Here is a 5,680-nt window from a genome sequence, read left to right on the forward strand (position 1 = left end):
TGGAATAAATAATAAAAGGTGAGTTAGTAACTGAAGTGATTTATTCTCCACCCCTTCCATGAACAGAGGAAGCTGTGGGGATCATCTATCATGGAAGTCAGAACAAGCTTCTGACAAGCTTTGGGCAGGAGCCTGAGGGAGTGATGGATCTGAATGCAGCAGAGGAAGGCTGCATCTTCCTCTCTCCACATCCAGCATCGGGACCCAGGTACCTTCCCTAGTGATGAATGCTTCTTTCTGAGAGCCGTGGGTAGCCAGCTTGTATAAAGCCAAAGTAGTCATGGTGATATCATACCTTTTAGGGAATAGGAACTAAACTTTAGCCTAACCCCACCAATGTGCAGCTTTAATGTTTCTGACTAAAAGGGATGGGGAGAAGAGAGGCTGGGGCTGGGTAGCACCCTGTTTTAATACTTCTGGTCTACAATTTTAGGTTCTATTGTTCCTGTATCATCCTCTTGATATAAATAGGGTTGTTTTTGTCTATGAGGTGTATTCAGGGGATATGAGGAGAATACTATTTTAATAAGCTCATTCTAATGTAGCAAGTATTCTACAGGAACAAGATCCCAGATCCAGGCTGGTTATAACTCCCCATCAAGATTCTAGGGGTACCCTAAGAGGTAACCCTTTCTCTAATGTCATTGACTCAAGTCCGATAGTTATTTCCCCACTTTTGGCCACCAGTGACTAACGGCCCATTTGCATTTGACTACTTAACATAAATTAGCTTTTAGAAAGGAATGTTTAATTTTTTTTTGGAAGGAGGGAAGGCAGGGCAATTGGGGTTAAGTGACTTGCCCAAGGTCACACAGCTAGTAAGTGTCAGGTGTCTGAGGCTGGATTTGAACTCAGGTCCTCCTGACTTCAGAGTCAGTTCTCTATTCATTGTGCCACCCAGCTGCCCCAGGATGTTTATTTTGAGGACATAACAAGAGCAAAGTACAACTATTTGCCTCTGCACTTTGGGGGCATGTTCTCCCTTATATCACCTTGCGCTCTGGAAAGAAAGGGCTCAAAATTAGCATAGTTTCTACATGGCATCATTCTGGCCAAGTTCATGTCCAGAGGTGGTATGATGTTGGTTGAGTACTTGTCTCAGCTGCTGATGTTTCTGAGGTCTTCGGTCCTTGTGGTATCAATGCTGGGCAGGCTGCAAAACCCAACATAGATTCTAAGTCCTAGATTCACATATTTCTGGACTCCCTGGACTCCCAGAGGCTTGTTCTTTTTGACCTTTCAAAACTCAGAAGGCCACAACCTCCAGATTCATCTCCTTTACTTAAATGAAGAATAAAATAACGAGGCAGGCAAGGGACTGTAGCCTGTATTCACAGAGCAATACTGCTCCCCAGGCTCTTACTTGGGTCAGGGTCTTAGGCTGTGTCCATGATAGTCTGAGGAGAGATGGTGGTCAAATTTGTAGTGGTGGTTTGACTTACCTGGTACACATTTCCTCAAGATTCCTTGCCACTTTCACTAGGCTAGTTTGGCTACTCTGGGGATGGCAGTTAGTGGGAAAGGCTGGCCCCTTCTCCACAGGAGTTGCTTACTTGGATGATGGCTGAGATTTGGTTTGGAAGCAAGACTAGTGGTCTGGGGGAGGGAAGAGTTGCTACTCCCAAGGCTCCAGTGTATCCCACAGTGGTAATATTTGTTTAATTTACACAGGTTCAATGACCTATTCCCTTGTCCATCTCATGGACACAATACCCACCCTCAGCTTCTGTGAAGCCTATCCATCTAGGCTGGTATTTTTGTTTGGTTTTAAAACCATCCAGTGTGTTGGGGAGTCACAATTCTAAAATCTTTCTTTTTCCCAGATTTTCCTTAAAAAAACTATAATGATGAAGGACTGGTAGGTAGGAAGGGTTGGGTCATGTAGTGGGAACTTGGATGAACTGTGAGAGCTACAGCACCTGTAGTGGCAGTTGGTTCAGCCCTACCTGGTGCTTTGCAAGCTACCATGGTAGTTTCAATTATAGAAGGATTGGTGTGGGGGTGAGGGAGATTATTGTCCCAACATTTATATTGTCAGAAATGTTATTCCAGAATAAGCTGTCTGCAGCTCCTGACTATGGAAGGGATGTTCCATTTCATTAATTTAAACATCAGTTATTAAAGGAGTTTAATTGGATTTTCATGGTTCACAAATGCCTATTGCATTAAATAATAATAATAATAAAAGCCTTGAACCTGTTGTACTAAGCCAGAGTTAGGCTTCTCCCACAATGTGGGTGGGAACCTGGATGAGAGAGGTGTTTTTTTTAGCTGCCATTCTAAGGGCTAATTTTAGTATGACTTGCATGCATTCAAATTAGTTTTAAACCTACTAATAGGTAGTGGATATGTTGATGGTTTTGTGCCCTTCTGAAAAGAAGTCAGATGAAAACTTTTCTCACCCTGGCTCTCTTCCCTACTTAATCAACTATTAGGAATAAATTTGAGCCTCTAATGTAGCCCTTCAGGAATCTTCTCTTCTGACATTACATTTTTGCTCCATTTCTTCTTCCTTAGAATGAATTTCCCAAGGTGGCTTTCCCAAAGTGGCTCCCAAGCCCATCTGCTCCTTCCCTGACCATCTCCTTCACCACTACCTAGACAGTCTTTCATTTCAATGAAGAGTCCTTTTAGTGAAGGCTTTCTGAAGCTGAGTGCTTGTCATATGGGTTTGGTGTGGAAGAAGACCACAACCATATTTGAACTGCTGTCCAGCATGCATGCATACCCTCACAGCAATAATGGTCCTCACCTTTGAGTGCCCTCACAGGAATCTTAGAAGAGAGTGGGTAGAGTTGTGAGATCTGTCACCCAGAAAACTTTAAGAGAACACTGGGCTGAAATGTGACAGCAAGAAAAAATGGGAGGAGACCTTAAAATGAGTTCCAGAGGTTTAATTGAAGGAGTGAGCAAAGCCTTAGCTCTCAGTTTGGCAGAATTTCTTCATAATTATAGCAATAGTCAACAAATTCATGGCACCAAGCAATTAGTGTTAATCTACTGGCATTTCTGTGGGGTGGGGCAATATTAACTTCCTACTTTATGGAGAATGACTTCTAAATTTGTACCTGAGTCAGGAGATTAACTGGTAAGTATCTGATTGCTTATTCAACCTCCATCAAAAGGAAATGAGAGAATGGGTCTCTGAGTCAAGAAGACTTGAGTTCAAGTCTACCCTTTGATACTTACTGACTATAAAATCCTAGGTAAGTCACTTTGCATCTTAACCCCAGGTAGCTTGCTCAGACTAAATTGTGAAGCAGGTACCTGTCTACGCTGGTGGATGAGTTTCCTCAGGGAGAGTTCTCTTTACCGATGGTATCATGTCAGTAATAACTGCTTGCCCTTCATCAAAAGAAAAACTGAAGGTGGGGATGAAATTGATATTCTGAAGCATCAATGCTGTCCCTAGAAAGAATACATCCTTGGCTACATTAATTTGAGTTGTACAATTGTTTCAGTTGTGTCTGACTCTTCATGACCACATTGGGGGTTTTCTTGGCAAAGATGCTGGAGTGGTTTGCCTTTTCCTTATCCAGCTCATTTTACAGATGAGGAAAACAAGGTTAAGTGACTTGTAGAGGGTCACACAGCTAGTAAGTGTCTGAGGCTGGATTTGAATTCAGGTCTTCCTGATTCCAGACTCCACACTCTATCCATTGGACCACCAAGCTGCTCCTAGTGCCCCGAAACAAGGTAGCAATAGTTCTATTGTAAGATCACACCTTGCCTAACACTTAGAGTCACTGAAAATTGGAATGGGTAGCCTCTCAAGGTAATGAGTTCCCCATCACTGCATGTGTTTAACCAGAGACTTGATAACTTTGTCAGGGATGTTGCAGAAAGGATTCATGGATCTGATATTAAGAAGAGGATCTTAACCTGTGGGCTGTGAATTTTTCTTTAAAAATATTCTGATAATTTCCATATAATTTGTTATTTTATAATCTTATACATGGTAAGGCCTCGCAGCTAAGGGCCAATCCCCCCATGTAGCATGGAATATTGTGTGGCTCAAAGGAGGGCAGAATAGACATCTTTATGGTCTTTTCCTCCCATCCAGAAGATTTTAATTCCTGCCAGGAGGGGAAGTAGGAGGTTGTGGCAGGAGGTTACTCCGTCCTCAGAGAGAGGACGTAAGGGCCTAGAAGTAAGGCCTTCTGTCTGCACCCTTAAATATTGTGAGTTTTGTTGGTGGGATATTCAGGTTCAAGCTGATGTCTGATCACTGTTTCATCTGTATTTTATTTTATGCATTTAAAAACATTATTCTCACAAGGTGAATACAAGCATCACCAGACTGACATGAAAGGATAAAAGTTAAGAATCCCTGGGATTAAACAATGCTTGAGATCTCCTCCAATTAATGACAGAGATTTTAAAATATTTCTATTGTTAGGTGTAGTTGAATGTCCTTTCCTCCTTACTTTCTTCCCTCCATACCCCACCTCCCCAGTCAGTGTTTTTATGTCCTCTTTTTCAAGTGGCCATAAGTCAATAATATTGTTTTAGTAGTTTTGGTGAGAATAAGAACCTAACCCCATGCAAATTAAATTAGTTTTTGCTAAAAAGGTAATGAGACCTTAAAGCTCAAGTAGTTGAGGTTACTTCCTAATCACCTCAAGGATTTCCAAGTATACTCTGAAGCTTGGCTGGCGGATCAGGATGGGTAATGAGAAAGGTATCTTTGTTCACCTGAATCAACTTGAGGTATCTTCAATCCCTAACAAAGAAATGTATCTCCCAAACTCGATTGTATATCCTCTAAAGGCTGAGTCTATTTCTTATACTTCTGTACATTCACCATAGCATTTGGCCCTGTATAGTCTGGTTCTCTATGAATATCTCTTGTTTCAATGATTGAACTAGCTACATCAAGCACTTTTTCTTTATCAAGCATTTTTTCCCTGGTGAGCAGCTATAAATAAAGTCATTATATAGGGAAGGACTTATCATGCAGTCATGTGCTGGTAAATGTTTCACAACTAGTTCTCTGAAAAAAAAAATGTAGGCTTGACACCTTTAAATTGAATGTTTCCTCCAACCACATTCTTGAGTCTAGTAGACAATCAACAAAACTATTAATCAAGCCCTGTTTTATACATTTGCTGATTTCTGAGGTGTAAAATTTAACAACTGGTCCTCCCAAGCTAGTAAAAGCTGGTTCCAGCACACCCCTGGTTCAAGGCCAGACTTTCCTTTTTCTTTAAATTAATTTATTTAATTTTAGTTTTCAACATTCACTTCCGTAAACTTTTAAGTTTTAAATTTTCTCTGCCTCCCTCCCCTTCCCAAGATGGCATGCAATCTGAAAAAGGCTCTACATATACATTCTTATTAAACATATTTTCATATTAGTCATGTTGTAAAGAATTAGAATGAATAGGAGAAACCACAAGAAAGAAAGAAAAAACAAAACAAAACAAAAAGAGAGAGCAAATAGTATGTTTCAATCTGCATTCAGACTCCATTGTTCTTCCTTTGGATGTGGACAGCATTTTCCATCATGAGTCTTTTGGAGTTGTCTTAGATCCTTGCATTACTGAGAAGAACCACATCTATCAAAGTTAGTCATCACACAATATGGCTGTTACTGTGTACAGTGTTCTCTTGTTTCTTCTCATTTCACTCAACATCAGTTCATAAGTCTTTTCAGATTTTTCTGAAGTCTGCCTGCTCA

The sequence above is a fragment of the Petaurus breviceps genome, unplaced genomic scaffold (genome assembly GCF_028583685.1).
Source record: "Petaurus breviceps papuanus isolate PSGF00001 unplaced genomic scaffold, PetGlider_PUasm1.0 470, whole genome shotgun sequence".
Taxonomy (NCBI): Eukaryota; Metazoa; Chordata; class Mammalia; order Diprotodontia; family Petauridae; genus Petaurus; species Petaurus breviceps.